Here is a 21877-nt window from a genome sequence, read left to right as displayed (position 1 = left end):
ATCGATTGAATCTGAGGTCTACTTGCCTAGGTCTTGTAGAGCCTAAAGTAGAAGAAGGTTCAAGCCTTAAAGTTGGCCCAAGACTATAGTCAAGTGTATCCATCATAGGAAGTTGCTAGCCTTAGATGCATTTGTCTAGTTTCTTGGTTATTTTCAAAACTATTAAATCAGGAGCCAACCCCACCACAAGCCACAATCTTATGGCACTGATACCACTTTGATGGGCACTGATCTTTGTTTGCCAATGCATCTTTTGGCCTAACATGCCAAAACTTCACCAAATGCCACTGGTAGGTCAAAATTTTTTTTGAGCATCTCTTTTAAGGTTCTTGATATAGTCCATGTCATTCTACATCATTTTTCTAAGTTTTACACACCCACAAGTCTATTTTTATCTATTTGCCCTTGTAGCCCTAAGAACCCCTATTATCCCTCCTAGAAACAAGGAACCTTCATTAACTCACAAAAACTCTTAAAAAGGCCTATTGATGTCTTCTAGACTATGTTTCCAATTAACCTAGGCTTAAACATTTTCCAAGTCTTAGGTCTCCATGGTGTCGGTATAGTAAAATTCTAGTTTACCCTTATTTTGAGGGTTTTAAGGGCAATGGAAACAAAAAAATTTACCAATTTCTCTCAACCTTGCACCAAACCTTCTCTTCTAGTTCATGGACACCTAAAACCTTATTCCATCATTTCTCCTTAAAGGTTGGCATATGCCAATCCTCTAATAATTCTAAAATTCAACTACAAGCTTTATTGTTCCTTTCCAAGCCTTCATTTGCTTGCTTAGGGATCCCTTGTAAAAATGGCTATTTGAATCCCATACAAAAAAATTGATATTTACAATATTTATAGAGGATATTAATTGACTGCCTAGGGCCATAGTGTTTTGACAATGAAAAATCAAGCGATAGTCATTTTTTTGTTGGTTGCATAAAAATGGACAATAGGTAAGCAAGAACTAAATAATTTTGAAAACCTAACAAGATGACTAATTCTAACCAAAAAACCCTAGTAAAAATTCAAAAAATAGACACAAGAAACTATTCCATCAACAATTACAAGCACACTAATCCAGTTATTCAATCAATGCTTCCAAAAATTTGTTTTCTATTAGCAATCCTTCTATTTCTTTGATCTTTCCATACAAGTGATTCAACCAACACTTAGAAATGAGTTGGAGGGCATTTAAATAGGTTCTCCCATCCATATTGGACTTTGGTTCAATCCATAACTACCTATTTTTCCCTTTCCTCAAAATGTGCAAAAATTGCAAAGTTGTCAATGAGCAATTATGACAACTTTTGCAATTTTGCAATCTATGCCTCCAAACTTGTCCAATTTGGTTTTAACCCTCATAAAGTGAACCTAAAAACCTAAATACCTCAACTTAAAAATTATTTCCCTATTTGGAACATTTTACTATGTTTTGTCTCATAGAGAAACTTCGAGCAACTTATGCTTATCAGGACCTAATTGGTCAAAACTTCACTCACACTCAACTCTTACGTAACCAAACCTCTTAAATCTATCTTGGGACTTTATATTTAGTCCTTTTTTACTCAATGGTTTGTTAGACCAATTACAAACCAAAATTTGAGCTAGGATTTTACCTTACCCCTATGTGCTCCTACACCAAATGGGAATATGATAGTTAAGATTTCTATTTGGCCCAAATGGGTACCCAGAAATACAAACAAATTAAACAAAAACTAACACTAAGAATTTTTTTTTAGTGATACATGATTTCCCTTATAGTACTAGATTCTCCTACATCAGAAACCTAGGATAAAGTGACGCTATTACATCTCAACTAGATGAGGAAAGTCCAAGTGGTCAACCTCTATCTTTGATAACAAGGTTGAGTCTTCCATTAAATTGTCCTTTCTACTTGAGAAGATACTCCTCACAATGCTTTCTTGTAGTATTCCTTTTCACATAGTTATCCAGGGTTTCTTCAATCTCCTCCTTTGTAGAAGTAGGGATTAAACATTGTTGATGTATTAGCTCCTCCTCTACACCATCTTCATGACATTGTATTAAGTTTTCAACATGGAAAACAAGGGAAATATGGATTCCATACAGTAACTCCACCTCATATGCATTCCCTAAATCGTGTTTCATCAAAATCTTACAAGGACCAAATTTCTTCATCATCAGCTAGTTGTAGGTGCCAATTGGAAATAATTCCTTTCAAAAGTACACCATAATTAGATCCACAACTTGAAACTTCTTATGTTTCTTCTTGTGATCTTCTATAGCCTTATATTTTATGTTTATCTTGGAAATATGCTCATGTAACTACACATGTAGGTTCTTGACATGTTCAACAAAGTGTTCTGCCTCAACACTAGTTCTCCCTCCTTGCCCCATCTTCCTCAACTTTAGTGCATTACTTAGACTAATCCCATACACAATTTGGAATGGTGGCCTACCAATGCTCCTATTTAAATGATTATTGTAAGAAAATTCTTCCTATGGTAGGATCAAATCCATCCCTTGGGCTTATCCCCTACTAAGAACCTCAAAAACTTAGCTAGGCTTCTATTCACCACTTTAGTTTGTCCATTAGTATATGAACGATGTAAAAAATTGAAAATAAACTTTATCTTTAACATCTTCCACAAATTCCTCCACATTTTCCAAAAAAAAGTATCTCTATTTTAAATAATATTCTTTGGGAGACTATGTAGCCTCACCACTTCAATGGAAATAAAAACTATGCAATATGAACTACATCATGGGTCTTATGATAAGGAACAAATGAGCTATATTTGAAAAAATATCAACCATCACAAATAGTAAATCATTACACTTTTTTCATCCTTTGAAACCCAAGAATAAAATCCATACTTATGTCTTCTTAGGGTCTTGATGGAACATGCAATAGCTAATAGATTAAACTATTTTGATTAACTCCTTTAGCAGTTTGATGCACTCAATAATTCTACACAAACTTCTTCACATCCTATGACAACTATGGCCATAAATAATGTTCATTAACAATAGAAATGGTCTTATCTCAACCAAAGTTTCCTACCATCCCTCCACTATATTTCTCATCAATCAAGTTCTCCCTCATGACACTTCTTAGAATACATAGCTAACTTTCTTTGAGCAACATACCATCTTGGATCATGCAATCCAATCCCCTAGTCCTATCTAGAGCAATACGTTCCTTATAGGCCTTCCAAACCTCTACAAAATTATGATCTTTAGGGTATAAATTCTTAAGCTCATTACACCCAATCAATTCAATCTACATTTTTATCAATAAAAGTTGTCTCCTACTTAATGCATCTGCAACCCTATTATATTTTCCAATTTTATGTTTCAATAAAATTGTATAACTTTGCAAGAAATCTAGCCATTTCAAGTGCCTTTGATTCAATTTACCTTGGATATTTAGGTATTGTAATGCTTGATGATTATTATACAAAAAAAATTCTTTTGGAAACACATAATGCCTCCATTTATTTAAAGCCTATACTATTGCATAGAACTCTTGATCATAAACATAATACTTATTCTTTGCATCTTTTAATTTCTCACTAAAATATGCAATAAGATTACCTTCTTGGCTCAGTAAAACTCCAATGACACTACCACTAGCATCAAAATCCATCATGAACACCTTGTTAAAATTAGGGAGTGCTGACATAGGTTTTTTGTCACCTTCTTCTTTAGAAATTCAAAACTCCTTAAAACTCATGTAGTCTACTTGAACTCTTTTCTATTCCCTCTCAATGTTTTAATAAGGGGTACAAAGATACTACTAAAAATCCTAATGAAATTTGTTTAAAAAATAGACAAACCATGCAACAATCTCACCTCAATGGCATATCTTGGGGTAGTCCATTCCAAGATGACCTTCACCTTCTCTAGGTCAATTTTGAGACCATTAGATGGTACAATGAACCCCAAATAGACTAACTCCATTTTTACAAATCCATACTTCCTCAAATTTATCAACAATTTTTCTTTTCTCAATCTCTCAAAGAAATTATAAATGTTCATCTAGAGACTTGCTAAAAATCAAAATATCATCCAAATAGACAACAACATTTTTTTCCATAATTTTCTTTAGTATCTCATTCATAAGCCTCATAAAGGTGCTTGGTGCATTGGTCAATCCAATGATCATGAATAACTGCTCATTTGGTCTTGAATGTAGTCTATTATTCATTTCCCTCTTAGATCCATATCTATTGATAGCTAGTCTTTAGGCTATCTTAGTGAAGTATTGAACTCTACTTGAGTAGTCCATAAGATTATCCATCCAAAAAAGGAAACTAATACTTGATGGTTATCTTGTTTATATCCCTAGAGTTTGTACACATCCTCCACACTCTATCCTTCTTTGGTGCTAGTATTGCAGGTACTACACATGGACTCAGGCTTTCCCAAATTAGACCTTTCCTTAATAGCTCTAAAACTTTTATGTTCAACTCCTCAGTCTTAGTGGGAGTCATCCTATGATAAACCTTGTTAGGTAAACAAGCTCTAGGGACTAAATTTATTTGATGTCATATTTTCCTTACTAGTGAAAATTATTATGGGACATTTCTCACTTAACAGACTCATGACTTCTACTAGAACTTCTCTACCACCCTTCCTTATCCACTCTAGGAATTAAAGCATAACACACATGTTGATGTTTCATACCATCCATAAATTTTTTTCTATTAACAAGATACATGCTAGCATTACTATACACCTTTTCATCTTCCTTTATTAAGGGCTTGAGCTTGTGACAAATTCCATCTTTTGACAAAGAATATGTGTTTGCATGAATATCATGTACTACATGTTATTCATACTCCCATATCCTTCCCAAAAATAATAGACATACATCTATCAATATGATGTCATATAGTACCTCGTCATGGTAATCTTGAACTTCAAAAAACATTATTCCCTAACCAAGATCTGATGGTCATCCTGCACCCAGGTGATCTAGTAAGAGTGTGGATGTTACTTCCTTTTGAGTCTTAACTTTGTAACCATCTCTTTTGACACCAACTTGTCAATTTTTTCACCTTAAAAGATCACATTAAAATATTTACCCTTACACTTGCACCTAGTATTAAAAAGACTCTTCCTTTTTCCAAGTTCACTCTCATCACTCATTACGACCCTTTTATTAACCATAACCTAACCTCTCTTTACATACTCTGAATGTCATGACTAGGTATTATCATCAACATGAAAAACTCTTGCTTGATCTTCAACTCTTCTATCTTCCCTTCCTTGGCATTAAGGGCACTCATAGGCTCAATGAACTTCTTTGTTGTAGTGAAAATATGTACCATAGGATCCTCCTCTTCCTGACCCTTGTCCTATTCCTTTGCATCTTCATTTTTGGTATCCATATTTTTTTAGCATGAATTCTGATGGCATTCCTATGAGGAAGTATCCTATAATTTTTGGAGACAGGATTCAACAATGGTATATTGCATTCATGATAGCAGTTGTCATTGATGTCAACAAACTAGTTATTCTATAAAGACTACCAAAGAAGAAGATAGAGTTTTTCTTTGCATGATTCAATAATTTTAGATCATCTTTTGTGCATGTGGAATGATCTTCTAAAGTATGTCTAGATTCTACAATTAAGAGAACATATAGAAGTATGAAGACTAGATAGATTTATGAAGGATTTTTTAAAGGCATATTTTAGATGGCTTTTCTAGAAAATAGGTACCGATGTTTGGATTTTATCTCTTAATAGATATGGAACTTGGTCAAGAAACATTAGATAAAGGTTGAAGTCATGTTGAAGATTCTTTGGTTAATCATGCACATTTAGATGATCAAATTTTAAAACTTTTGAAAACTGTGAGCTGAGAGATTGCTTGTAATTGTGAAAAGATGTAATATTGTAATGTAACATGTAATGTAATATCTTAAGTTGGCCCTATATTATTATTTTAAATTAGGGAATCCTCAAGGATGAATCAATAATTTATTTTAGGAATTGGTATTATAAAGGAAAGGTCATTTCATTGTAGATATGTATCTAGTGAGGATAGTATGATATGCAATCAGTATGTGAATATCTATTGGATTAGAGAAGGATTTGGAGAAAATTGAGGCATAGTGAGTTTACAAATAATTGTATTTATAAATATATTTTGTTGGAAAATTATTGATGTACACTTATATTATTTAGTGATGATAATACTAAATCTGTTTGGATAGTGGATCCATCTATCTTCCTTTCAACTCCTAATAGAGTTAGCACAACTCCTAACATGTTTGGGATCTCCTAACATGGATTCAAAGTCTCCTAATAGGGACCCATTTATATTCAATGTATTTCATTGACACCAAATAGGGTCCATCCTTTTATAAGGAAATTTTCTATTAGTGCATCATCTTTTGGATACCATCCCTACTGGAGTTTTTTCTCTAATCAAGGGTTTCCCTAGTTAATAGATATGGTGTTATTTTATATGGTTATCTTTCTATAGATGTTGCATATGCTATTTACATATTTCAGACTTAAAGTAAATATTGAGAATTATTTTAATTGCATAACTGATTCACTCCCTCCCCTAGGTTATCTTGGTGGACATTACTTTCTAACAATTGGTATCAGAACATCAAGCCCTTGAAGTTAAATCTTAACAACTTAAGGAGATCTATGGTGCACTTCAGGGAAGAAAGTCTAAAGTTTGATGGAGTTAACTATGGCATTTGGAAGGAAAAGATGAAGAATTTTTTCTACGTATGGCTCTAGATTATTAGTTGATTACGACAAGTAAAAAGGATGTTGAAGAAGACAATCTTGAGGGTTGTAATGAGATAGGGAAAGACATATTCATATAGAATATGCTTGCTAGAGAAACAATATTATTAGCTCTTTCTAGAACTAAATTTGGTTGGTTAAAATCTTTAAGACTTGCTCATGAAAATTGGAAAACTTTGTAAAGTACATTTGAAGGTGATAACCATGCTAAAAAGGTTAGATTGTAGAAATGAATATGTATATTTCAAGCTGCTAAAATTCAAGAAGATGAATCTATAAGATATTAATCTAATATAATAGAAGAGATTATTTCAAGAGTCAAGACTTGTGAAGGAGAAAAATAAGAAGATGAAGTTGTATGGAAGATATTGAAGATTTTGACACTTATATAGCAATAGACATAAAAAATGATTGAACAAGTTATTCCTTGCATACATGAATATACACGATAGACTCTTCTTGAGAGATGTTAGTTATCTGAGATGTGGATGGGATGTAGGGGAGAGTTGCATGGAGTTGAAACTTCTTTCAACACATAACTATCAAACCTTTGTTAATAAGGAGTGCAAATATAAGTGGAGATTATGCCAGTAGTAGCCAAACAAAAGTGGATGAAGACAAGAATATTGAGGAAGAAATTACCCTACTTATGAAGAGAGAACTTAAAGGTAAATTTTTTTGTAGTGTTGGACTTGTAATGAACATGGCCATTATTCTTCTAAATATCCTAAGAGAGTAAGGAAGTCTAGAAAGTCTAGAAATCACTATAAATCAAGAATTCCTAAGGATAGGAATTTTGACAATGAGTAAGAATTTAAATCTAAATTAGAAGAATGTTGGAAATCCAATAAGGAGAGTGAGATATTGGTGGGGGGGGGCGAGGTGAATAGAAGTATATAAATCCCCTTCTCTTTTCAAACATGAAACATATTTGATATTGCCACATGAATCCTTATCTCAATATGACCATAAATTAAATCAGCCATTTACTATAATAAACTATCAAACATAGTATCTAACTATATGGATACAAACTCATAAACACATGACACAAACACACAGATTTGGTAACATAGAAAACCTCCAAGGTGAATGGTCCACCTCACAATAGGTGTATAATAATCATACCAAAGGCCAGACTTAGGAATAGTGTATTCAATCGAAGGACTATTTTTCCCCACCATGAGGTGCATTTAATTTTGTCAACCTAGGGATGTATACTTGAAATGGTCGGCACAATATGTGCACTAGGTTTCTTAATGAGTCATTATGCTTATTCTGTAGGAAAGTAAAATGCAAGGAAAGAACCTACACTAGTGCTGTAGGAAAATAACACACTTAACTCTTTGATGAAACAAATATTGGAAATAAAATTAAATACTAATATATATTCTAGCTCAGTTCATCTACTATAATTGTTCTTACAGATGCTGCAGGAACACTCACAAAGTATGATGCTAAAGGAAGCAACTTATAACTTCTACCTGCAATATTACAGATACTTGAAAATAAATCTATACTACTCTAATCAAATCTGCCTCCCAAGTGGGCACCCTTGGTTGGCTTATACTAATCTACTAACATAGAATGCAAACTAGGAGCTATTTCATTATGTTCCAAAAATTCTTTACATGAGAATGATACATAAAACTATAAAAACAACTCACAACAAGAGTCAACAGTTTCTTGTCATAAACTTTCTTCTAACTTCTAATACTATTGGTCTAATCCTTATAAATAGAAGATCAACACTTATTCTAAAATAGAAAAGCAAAACAAACTAACTTCAAATCTACCAAAGAAAAAGAAGAAAAGATAACAACTCACGGAATGAATAATAAAGTTTGGACAACTGCTTTGAGATAATAATGAAAGCAAAGAAATATAACAATTCTTCATAGCTCCTGCATATTAGCAGCCATGTCCCTTAGTACCATTATGACTCTTTCCACCATGGCTAAACCTTAATTTATTTTCTCCTTGAATGTTGTTGGCTATATTCAACGTTTACCTTTGAATACTTCCAACCATCTTCAACTTCCTTTGCTAATAGGTTAGTTATAATGCAGAGATATTTGCAAATAAGCATTATCAAATTAAATTAAAATATTAGAATGCACATTCTTATGGTTATATGAAATACTACATTATATATATAATATTGGAAAAATATGATATACTATCTACCCATAGGTTAATCATAAGTTCAAGTAAACATAAGTTCACAAATGTCTTGGTGGAAGTAAAACAAAGTGTTTAAAACTATCATAAAATAGAGGCAATAATTAGCCTCATCATCTTCCCCCTAGTAAACTGATGCTTGTCCTCAAGCATTGCATTTTCTAATTAGTGATATGAATTCTCCACCTTCAGTCCTTCCTCTCCTACCACTCTTGAAGGTGTAGTAGAATCCTCGTGCACTCTCCCAAAGATTCCTTCTATTGTCCTTCTATAGCTTGTCAAGTTTGTTAGAATTTATATCATACAGGGGCCACATGAGCATTGTATGTTGCATAGTGAGTGGGCACCAAAGTTATGGCCTAGCCTACTTTCCCAACTCTATATACTTTGGAACTTAGTGAAGGGCATCCTCTAAATTGATAGGACTGTGTGGCTCTGATATTTTAAGTGTCTTAGGTAATATAGCCCACCTACTTTTAGCACCAACCATGGCTCTCTGAAAGGAAAAGTAAGGTAGGTTCTCATATTTTGCATAGACCTTGGTTCTAGCAACAAAGATTCTCTCCCTTACTCCCTTGTTCTTACCCCCATAAGTCAATCTAAACTAGTTCCTAAGAATCTCTTTTGGTTTAGTGCTCTCAGCTCTTAATGATAGGGGCTCTATTTTTTCCTCATCTTTGTAATTATTTAGTTTTCTATCATAATTACCTTCATTATGCGTCTAGGACATCAAATCCCTCAGATGTATATCCCCTATATAGAGTAAAGGATTCCATTGAGTTTCCACTAGAATGATAAAATTATGCACATATAACTCATAGAGCAAGTTCTACTGCCAGGATAGCAGAGTCTAGTATAAACCATAGAATTCTTGGGTTGATTTGAATTCTGTATTTATGTTCTTGAGGGTTAGCATAATTTGGAATGAAAGGAATTGTTCCTTTAAACACATAGCATAAATCTGAGGTGGTGGTCTACAAGAAAGTTCTTGGTCAACCAATTTGAGGGCATGATCCATCCTTTGTTTTTGGTTTGCCAATTGCTCTTTCAAATTTGTAATTTCCTCACCTAGGGACACTATGACTTTCTTCATTTTCTTCCTCTCCTCTTCCCATAGGGCTATAGCAAGAATATGTTGTCCAAAAAATTGGAAAATAAGTTTTTGTAGGGTAATGGAACCACTGTACTCTTCATAGTTATTTTTTGTCTTCCTCTATTCCCTCCATAACTGCTTTAACAAATCTGTAAGCCATGTTGGTCTATAGCGAACTAGGCTAGCATTTGAGTAAAATAACTCATTCATTATGGAAACTATTTTTTGGCCTATTGGGGGGTCATTTTGATTTTTATTTACTTCGACCCTACATTCCTCATTAGGGTTTTCAAGAATTTTTGTAGTTTTAGGGTGAGCAGGAGAATTATCAGGAATAATTTGTACTAGGGATTCTTTAGTGGATGGTTTGGATGAAGTAGATTGAGTTTCTACTATCACTTTAGAAAATTTTCTCCTCATTCTAGGACTTCTTCTCATAGGGGTCTCCTCTGGTATCATAACCTTCTTCCTACTTCTTCCTTTTAGTGTCTCTACTGCAAGACCGATCTTAGTTTTCTTTTGCTTTGGGACTATAGGGTTTGGCTTCTCTACTACCGGAGCTAAGGTCTCTTCTTGTAATTTCCATTTTCTCTTTTCTTGAGTAGAGGTAGGTTTTTGAGTCTCTTGAATAGGTAAAGACACATTTTCTTGCACATTTCCAGGTTTAGCATCTTGAGTGCTTTGCTCAGTAGGTTCATCAGTGGGAACTATATTCTCTTCACTGGGCTATTCATTAAGGACAACCTTGGGTTGTAGGGTTTTAGCTTGGACAAATTCTACCCATGGAATTGGAGAGACATCCCTAAGAGATATTTCTATGAGTAATTTAATTATGGCATGACGGGTGATAGAATTGTCCTTCCCCTTTTGGGTTTCTTCAGCACTAATGCATAACATGTTATACAAGAAATTGGGAATATTTGCTAGATAATTGTGCCTTATACAGTTGAGAAATTTAAAATGATGTGCATGTAAATATGAAAATATTCCTTCATAAGTGAGGTACCCAATAATGTGTATAGCCAACTCATTGTATGGTGGTAGAAGAGACATCCTTTTGCAATCTTGCTTGGTGATATCCAACTAAGGATCAATTGGTATGACAAACTGAGCCCTGACTAATCTTGCATCATGTGTATTAGGATAATGTTCTCCTATTGTTGGTAACCTAGCTGCTACTACTATTTTCTGTTCTATAGCAACAACTGTTAAACCCCATATAGTAGTTTCTCCCTCATTAAATGTTCTTGTAAATTCTGTGGCTGCTTCTTCATCAAACATAGTTAAACTGAGGAAATACCCTAACTAGCCACACATAATAAATGTCCTCACTTCCTCTACGTCTGACAGTAAAATAGTATGCTCCACTGGTTCTTTTCACTACAATTATCCACTCATTCTACCTAAGAATTTCACTCTCTGCTCTGCTTGCACTACTTGCACTGCTTCCCTTCTATAAATTCAAGCTTTCTTTTGTTGTTGTTTTATAGACCCATTTTCACATTTCATTTTTTAGCTAATTAATGTCATAACAATTCATTATGAGTAGTAATAATGTGGTTTATCATGGATATGTAAAAATTGTCCAAAAATAAAATTTGGATCGTTTGAAAATTAAATATGGGTCACATCACAGCCTAACAGTAAGGAATCATTCAAGAATAAGGGGTATGACACCTAGACACTTGTGTACTTATAACAATTGAGTTTCATAAATAAAATAAGTATAAATATTTGGGAAAAAAATATTTATGAATAAATAGGAATGTCATTAGGTTTTAGTAACCTCCCCTACCCCCTACAAAATATAGACAAGTGTCCACACTTGTTACACTTAGTACAAGGTATGGAACTGGCATAATGTTGCCATAATATAAATAATACAATATTATATATAAGAAACAAAATTGATGTACTATAAATGAATAAATATTTGAAAATATTATACCTATGAGTTTATTTTTTCACATACCAAAAAATGGTAGAAATTTCATCAACAGTGACAACATATGTTAGCAAACTTGTGGTGTTTATTGAAAGCATTGTAAAATGATGATGTAGAAGGTGGGTGGATGGTAGGTAAAGAAGTGAGATGAGTTGGAAAAGAAGAAATTAGAGGATGAATGGACAAATTTGGAACTTTATGTGAACATAAATTTTTTATTATGAGCATGCATGAAGAAATTAATATTGAAGAGCTACATGCAAGAGGTCAACACCTTCTACTACAGGAAGACTTACCTAGTGTGCATTTGAATTTGGACGTTGAAATTGCTGCACGAAGTCCTCTTTTGTTTGGGGCCATATATATAACTTGAGTATATGGCCATTGAATAATAACTTAAAAGGCACTAGACCAATAATAGTTAACTAGATGACTCCATTTGCAAAGATATGGTTAATTTCATATGGACCCAACCATCCTATCTATAGCTTGGCTAGCATATCTTTAAATCTATAATCATATAGCAATGCCCAGTCACCAACTTGAAATTTTTTGTTGCTAATGTGGGAGTCATGCCATTATTTCCTTTGCTTTTGTATAATTTTAGTGCATTCAAGAGTAGCCTTGTGCATTTCATCCAAAGAATTAAGATGTAGAAGATGTTCTCTCTATGCTACAAGAAGTTCAATGTTCAGCTCCAATGCTGTTCTTAAAGTTTTATGTTCAAATTTAATGGGGAGCATTGCTACTTTCCCATATAGGAGCTCAAGTGGTGTGAACCCTATAGTAGTCTTTCATGTTATTCTGTAAGCACAAACAGCTTCTAGTAATCTGCTATTCCAATCCTTACGGTGCAAATGAATTGTTTTTGTTAAGATAGCCTCTATCTCCTAATTTGTGACTTCTACTTGTCCATTAGTTTGAGGGTGATAGGGGCTTGATTTTTGATGTCTGATATTATATTGTTTCATTAGTTCTATAATCAGATTAGAAGTAAATTGAGCACCTTGGTCAGTGACTAGTTCTTTGGGTACACCATAGCGAGTAAAGATTTCTTCATACAAAAATTCTACAACTTTGTGATCATGAGCATGCTTCATGGCTTTGACTTCAACCCATTTTGTCAGGTAGTCAGTGCACGCAAGGATATATGATTTCCCATTGGATGGAGGATCAATTGGACCAATGAAGTCCATACCCCATTTTTCAAATGGTGTTAATGCCAGTTGTGGATTGAGAGGCATTTCATCTATTCTTGTTGGTCGCCCCATCCTTTGACACTTGTCACACTTCCATGTATAGTTGGCTATATCTTTGTGAAGTGTAGGCCAATAGTAACTTGTTTAAAAAAATTTCAAGGCTGTTCTTTTTGCTTCAAAGTGCCCTCCATATTGTTCAGTATGACATGCATGTAGAATTTCATATGTCTCATCCTCTCTGATGAACCTTCTCATAACTTGATTAGGTCCAGTGTAAAATAAGATATTATCAATCCAAGAGAAATGGAAACTTTTTTCTCTACAAGTAGCTTATTTTCCTTGTAAGAGAAATGTTTTGGCATTTTATTAGTTGCAATGTAGTTAGCAATGTCTACATACCATGGAGTTTGAATAGCAATATGAAATAAATGCTCATCTAGAAATGCATCATCTACCAGAGTAGTGTCATTCTAATCATGATTCTTGATAAATAATTAGCTACCACATTGGCTCTTCCAGGCTAATCAACAATGGTGATATCAGATTCTCGTAATAATAGTAACCATCTTTCTAATCGACATGTTATAGTAGGTTTGTTCATGAGATATTTAATTTTTGCGTAATCATTATGAACAAATATGGGATAGCCAATTATGTACTGTTGGAATTTGTTCAAAGCATAAACTACTGCTAAAAGTTCTTTTTTAGTCACTGTGTAGTTTAATTTTAGTCCATGAAGGCTCTTGCTAATATAATATATTACATTTTCAAGATGTTGAGATTGTTGTCCTCGAATTGTACCTATGGCATAGTCAAAAGCATCTATATATATGTGAAAAGGAAAAGTCCAATCAGGGCCTTGTAAAACTAGGGCTATAGTGAGAAGTTTCTTTTAAGCTGTAGGAAGGCTTCATTGCATTCGGATGTCCAAATGAATTCAACTTATTTAGTCATTAATGTATACAAGGGACTAGTTATTTTGCTGAAGTCTTTTATGAAACATCTATAATATCCAACATGACCTAGAGAAGATCTTATATCTTCTAGTTTTGTGGGTATGGGCAATGTTTGAATTACCTCTATCTTAGCTAGATCCACTTGTATTCTTACAACTGATATGAAATGACCAAGTACCACACCTTCCTGCATAAGCATGAAACATTTTTCACTATTAAGTGTTAGATTATGTTCTTGACACCTTATCAGATCTTTTTCAAGATTCGGCATTGCTTCCTCAAAGGTGACACCAAATTTTATGAAGTTGTCCATATATATTTCCATACAATCATGTGATATATCAGCAAAGATGCTCATAACAACTCATTAAAATGTTGCAGGAGCATTACATAGACCAAATGGAAAAATAGAGTATGAAAATGTACCCCATGGACATGTGAATTTGGTTTTATCTTGGTCTTTAGGAGCTATCCCGATTTGATTATAACCACTATACCCATCTAGAAAAGAGAAATATTTCTTTCTAGCTAGAGTTTCTAGAACATGATCTATGAATGGTAAAGGAAATTGAACCTTTTTGGTGGTCAATTCTCTGTAATCTACACAAATTTTCTATTTCCCTCCTTTTTTGGGAACTATGACTAGGGGTGACACCCATCTACTATCATATATAGGATAAATAAAACTAGCATCAAGCAATTTTTGCAATTTAGTTTTAACTATTTCTCTAAGGCTTGGATTTATCCTTCTCTGGGTTGATAGAGCAGTAGACACCCTTCATTGATGTGTATTATATGAGTGCATAATGTAGGACTCAACCCTTTCATATCACCATAGTCCCATGCAAAATCCTTTTCATGCTTTTGAAGTAGCTTTGTTAACTATTCCATTTGTGTGGATGATAATTTGGGGTTAACATGAAGATTATGACCTTTGGATAGCTCAACAGTAGTGGTAGACTCTATCATAGCAGCTTTAGAAATTGGACTTGTATCTAATTCACATGGTAAAAGTTGATGAAGAATGTCTAGTTCTTTGAGAAAAGTACAATTCTCATCACATTCCTCATATGTGGTTAATTCTAAAATGAAACTTTCAGATACATCTTTTTCTGCCACACAATTATTAGTAAGAATAATCTGAAGTACTAAATCCTCTTCCTACAACTTTAGAAAGGATTGTCTATGTAACATCATAAGCTATACTATAGAGTTTAATTCTTCTTCTCCATCCCCTAAATCTAGCCAGACAAATGTGCTTAAATCTAGTAATGGTTGTGCTAGAGGATACAAATCAAATTTCTTTGTTGCTTGGCCATTTGATATAGTCATATTTCTTGATCTACAAATTATATTTGCATTAGTTGTAGCTAACCATGGTCATCCTAGGATGATAGGGTAACTAGATAAATTAACTTTGGGAGACATAATCATGAAATCTGTAGGATACGCTTGAGAGCCTAAGGTTACAACTATGTTTTCTAATAGCCCATTAGGAGTGATAGTCGAACTATCTACAAGTTGCATAATTGTTGGAGTAGCCCTTAATTCTTTTATTTTCAACTTCTTCATAGTATCCTTGGTCATGAAATTTATAGTAGCATCAAGATCTATTAAAGCATTTTTAACAGACTGACCATTTATGCTCACATTTACAACTAGACTACCTGGATTAGAATATTTAAGAGTGACCAATTTTCTTAAAATAATGTTAGCCAATCATGCCATAACATGGATTGTAGTTGGGTCCTTTCTCTTCCTCCTAGGCTTCTTTAGGCAGGCTTCTCTAATGGATTTTCCATAGATAGGAACATCTTTAATAGCTTGGAGTAGGGGTATTTGGACATGCATGTTCTTCAACTAATAAACAATATCAAAAGATTGTTCCTCTATTTGTATAGGTTTTCTTTGTGCAAGCTTTTGTGGAAAAGGAGGTTCCACCGCTAGTTGAGCTTGGGCTAAGATAGTGACATTGGTTGGGTCAACCTCTTTAGAGGTTGGGGGTTCTAATGTTATAGGAGTATTTGGTATTTCAGTTATAAGAGGTAGTTTAGGTGCTGGTAAAGTTGTACCAAATCTTAGATGTATATTTGCAACATTTAGAGCATAAGCATGATATTGCTGAGCATTAGTAATATACATGGGTTGTTGTAGTTGCTGGTTATTTGGATTTGGCTAAGGTTGTATAGGTAACTATGTCTACTATTGAGGTCCAAGAATCACAGGTTGTGGTATTAGTGCAGGTTGTTGAGTTGGGGGTGGTAATTGTGAAGTACTAGTATTTTGGTTAGCCCATTGTAGAGGTCCTCTCCATTGGTTTGTAGACTACCAATTCCCCTAGGATGGTTGCCATTGGTTCTACTAGTTCTACCATTGGTTATTCTATTAGTTAGGCCATAATGGTTGGGAGTTCTAAGGCCATTGGGGCTGTTGCAAATTATTTTGCCAAGCATTACTCCAATTAGGTTGATTATATTGTGAAAGAGCTTGGAGATTATAGTTTTTCCATTAATTACCATATAAATTTGAATTTTGCAAAGGGTCCTGAGGCATGCCTTGACATTGGGTCCATGGTCTGCTTTGAGGAACAAAAAATACTTGCTCATAATCTCCATCTATCTTGATGTACTCAGTTGGAAGATGCTGGTTCTCCATGCTGGCAACTAGTTTGCATTGGCAATCCTTCTTTTGCTTCTAGCAATGATGGTAGTATTCAACTAGTTATCATTCAGCTTCTGCATGCTTCTTCTTTGTATTCATTTTTTCGAGATGTATAGTGACATCATTTATGATGTCCTACTTGAAATCTAACAATAGGTTAGATATCTCAAGCTTTGAAATACCTTGACTAATTCCTTTAATGACTATGGAATGAGGTCCTTGACCTTTCTTCATAATTGACCTTGAATAGTTTTGAAAAAATTTCTTGATGTCATCCTAGGAAGATTGATATACATCACCACCAACCATCAAGTCTAGTGCTTCTAGAAAATTATCATTCACACATCTCAAAAAGACTAGCTTTTGTGAATCCTTAGACAACACATGCTGAGGGTTCTTTTGTAGTGTATACAAGAAATGTGAAACATAATCTTCCAATGTTTCTTCCTCCTTTTGTGATATCCTAAATATATCATCTCCTTTGAACTAGATGCTTTACAATACTCTTTATATATATCTAGAAAGAGAGTTTGCATTTCATCCCAAGTTCCTGCTGTATTGGCTTCTAAGCCCATGAACCATCGTAAAGTTGGCTCTTTCAATTGTGTCTTCAAAAGGGAACTCAACTTCTTCTTCTTCAATTTCATCATTCAAATTAGTAGACTCCCATGGAAGAAATCTACCATATTCATCTCATTTTCTTCCTCTTCAATGCATGCAATGGAATTCGTCACACTAGTGAAGAAAGCTTTAAAACTATGAATTTCTAAAAAACTTAACTAAGAACTATGACTCAAGAATGTTCCTAGCTTGACACCATACATGAAAATGGCATAAAAAATGGTCCACCTCACAATAGGTTTATAATAATCATGCCAAATGCCATACTTAGGAATAATGTATTTAATCTAATGACTATTTTTCTCCACCATGAGGTGCATTTAATTTTGTCAACCCAGGGACATATACTTGAAATGGTCAGCATAGTATGTGCACTAGGTTTCTTAATTTGTCATTATGCTTATGCTGTTGGAAAGTAAAATGCAAGGAAAGAACCTACAATAGTGCTGTAAGAAACCAACACACTTAACTCTTTACTAAAATGAATATTGGAAATGCAATTAAATACTAATATATATTCCAACTCAGTTCATCTACTATAACTATTCTTACAAATGCTATAGGAACACTTACAAAGTATGATGCTATAAGAAGGAAGTTATAACTTCTACCTACAATACTAAAGATGCTTGAAAAAAAATCTATACTACTCTAATCTAATCCACCTCCCAAGTGGACCCCCTTGGTTGGCTTCTACTAGTCTATTAACACAGAATGTAAACTAAGAGCTATTTCATTATGTTCCAAAAATTCATTACATGAGAATGATACATAAAACTATAAAAACAACTCACTACAAGAGTTAATAGTTTCTTGTCATAAACTTTCTTCTAACTTCTAACACTATTGGTCTGATCCCTATAAATAGGAGATCAACACTTATTTTGAAACATAAAAGAAAGAAAAAACTAACTCCAAATCTGGTAGAGAAAAAGAAGAAAAGATAACAGCTTACAGAACAAATACTAAAGTTTGGACAATTTCTTTGACACAATAATTAATGCAAAGAAATATAACAATTCTTCATAGCTCCTCCATATTAGCGATCATGTCCCTTAGTACTATTATGACTCTTTCCACCATGGCTAAACGTTAATGTCTTTTCTCCTTGAATGTTTTTGGCTATCTTCAATGTTTCCCTTTGAATACTTCCAACCATCTTTGGCTTCCTTTACTAACATGTTAGTTATTATGTAGAGATATTTGCAAATAAGCATTACCAAATTAAATTCAAATATTAGAACACACGTTCTGATGGTTATATGAAATACTACATTATATATATAATATTGGAAAAATATGACATACTATCTACCCATAGGTTAATCATAAGTTCAAGTAAACATAAGTTCACAAAGTCTTGGCGGAAGTAAAACTGAGTGTTTAAAACTATCATAAAATAGAGGCAATAATTAGCCTCATTAGTGAAGATAAAATTATGGTGGGGATGATACCCACAAAATCTTCACTACCATAGTAATAGAGTTGTTCTTGTTAAGGCTATAATGGTTTGATAACTTCTAACAATCTACCCAGTGAGGGGTTTTCCTTGTTAAAGGATAAAAGAACTACTAGGTTCTACCTTGATTAAAGGATTTTACATAACAATTAAGTGAGTAATTTTTTAGGAGATTTACACCTACCTATTAAAGATACTCAATTAAAATATTTAAGCCTTGAAACACCTATTAGAATATTCAACACCTAATCTTTGGTTAACACTTCAATGCTTGATAAAAAAATCTCCTCTATGTAATATAATAGATTATCACCTTACTATGATAGATCTTGTCTACCTTTTCTAAAAAATCTTCATTTCAGTGCTTATTCTCTACTATCTCAACACTCTAATTCACCTCCAAAATTTTTCTTGTAGCAAGAATATTTAATTCATACACTTAAACACACTCATAAATGCAAACTAGGTTATAGACCCTCCTTAAATAGATGTTTGGGTGAACCCCTAGATCTAAATCAATGATCTAGAATTAATCCTTTTGCCACTTAGTCTTTGCATTCTTCTGATTGGGGGATTGTCTCACATAGGGATTAATGATCTTCATTTGAACATGTAATCACCTTCTTGATCTTAAAACCATACTTCTAGCTTGATAAAAATGGTTAACATAGGATTTAGTGCCATTCCAAACAAAAATGTGAAACTATAACTCTACACTTACATCACACTAATGCTTGGCATAAAATATTTCTTCATGCTATCCCTCAGCCTTAACTATGCTCAACTTAAACTAAATAACTCAACCTCAATATCACTTATTGTCAACTACTATCCTTGATAAACTTGACAATCAATGGAGTACTCAACGACCATTAGCTCATTTAGTACTAACTACTTCTCATCACATGACTTGGAATATTTTTAAGTCTTCGCTCCTTAGATTGACCTATATAGGATGACTCAGTTGTAGTGATGAATGAATAACCCTACCTTGTAAATGACTAAGTGTTCAACACTAGTATAAAATATGACTTAGAGATCAGTAGTCCCCCCCCCTTTGAGATTAGTCGAAAAAACATTTCTTCATGACAAAAATTGTTCATTTCAAAACTAAAACACAAGTACTCCTCCTGAGAATATATTCCATACCTTAGCTTTGTATACACTATACATGTCCTAACTCTACATTTGGTATATACATGAAAAACTTAAAAATATCAAAATTTTAAAACTTTCTATGATCATCCTTATTCATTATATTCCCCCCCTTTACCTTCATATCCATCTCTTGCTTTTTTTTTTTCACCCATGGCTTCTAGGGGAAGGGGTGAAACCATACTTGTCCAAAATTGGTTTGTGAATTTAGAGTATCATGGCTAGAGAATTGTCCCAACTTGTCCTTATATAATCCAAAACTTGAATGTTAATATCTAGCATAGAAGTGAGACCTACCAAACTAACATAAGTAGAGAGTTTTGGATCTCTTTGCACTAAATCCCTAGCTAATTGTAGCTCTCTCTACATAACCTCCAAGTGAGGTATCAACATTTTCTAAATGGAGATAAGCTTAGCCCTTAATTTTCCATCTACAACCATCAACTTGACTAACCTTGATTGGGAAAATGTTAACTTATTGAAAAGAAATGAGCTTGTACTTACATCCATGTTTAGTGTATTTCTTGAATACTATAAATCAACTTTTAGCTTATCTATGGTTTCCTAATTTTCCTTAGTGAATTATGTTACATTAGACAACTTTTTATACAAAGAATTAATATTCTTAACAACTTCTTCTAGAGTATTTACAATGTTCAAAAGATTAATTTTCTTGAATGCAATTTTTGTAGAAACTTTCTCCATACCTTTCCCTTCAATTTTCTTTATATTCCATTGCAAAGTTTGTCATTGACATCATCATTTATCTTTTCTACAATCTAAACTAATTGGACTATTATAGGTCTTTTTCATTAAGCTTGTCTACATCAAAAGATTGTAGTAAAAGATCCTTAATCTCATGCAATACCTAATTTTGTTGTTGTTATCTCTTTAGCCCTTCTTGTCTTGTATTTCTCACCAATAAATCTTTTATCATTTTTTCAAATGTTGAGTTATTAGTCTCCCAATTTTGAATTACAATAACTTCATCTAATGTCATTGGCTTCCCAGGTGACTTCACTGTCTTCTTCTTAATCCTCTTCCCTTTTTAATCAAGAGTACTTGGGATTGATAATGATAATTATAAACTTTGAGTTTGGATCTCTAGACATGGTATTTGATTAATTTATTGTGTGCCCTTGGCACCTTTTGGCTCATCTACTAGTTTTTGTTCCTCAGTCGATGTGAGTTCAACAATGGAGCTTGGTTGAATTGTGTTTTTTACTCCCTCAATTTGAGGTCCTTAAACATTTGGTCTATCACTTCCAATAGAATATTTCTCTTCTTGTGAATTTTGGCTCTCTCTCTCCTTAATCTAATCTTGATTACCCTTTCTAGCAATATTTGTTTGATCTATTCCTTCATATTCTAGCACACTCTACTATTTGACAATAGAAACATCATCTTTTGCCTCTCTTAATATTTACACATTATTATCAACAGTAACTATAGATGTATCAATTAGACTAACTATTACTTGTTGAGATTATTTTTTCTCACCAATATTCAAATATTTATTGATCTACACAATTAATGGATTGGTGTCCATTAATGCATCTTTGATTGATTTAGGAGCTTGCTTCTACTTTTCTTTCTTAGTCAACTTAGTCTTCTCTAAATCTTGTCCAACAGTAGTCACATCAAGCACTGTATTTTCTAGAGTTTCATCTTCTATAGTGACTACTTCTATTTGCTTCTCACTTTGGTGTACCATCTTATGAATTGTCTACTAATTTCTCAACATCATCATAGATGTCTTTTTTTTTTTTTCTAACTCTACTTCTCTTGCATTCTTCTCTTCCTTGCCTTATTTCTCCTCATCTATATGCATAAGAGAAAACAATTTCTTCCAT

Source organism: Cupressus sempervirens, chromosome 3 (genome assembly GCF_028749045.1).
Source record: "Cupressus sempervirens isolate cs-2001-9-10 chromosome 3, ASM2874904v1, whole genome shotgun sequence".
NCBI lineage: Eukaryota > Viridiplantae > Streptophyta > Pinopsida > Cupressales > Cupressaceae > Cupressus > Cupressus sempervirens.
The sequence above is the reverse complement of the archived record's forward strand: the minus strand, read 5'-3'. Positions refer to the sequence as shown.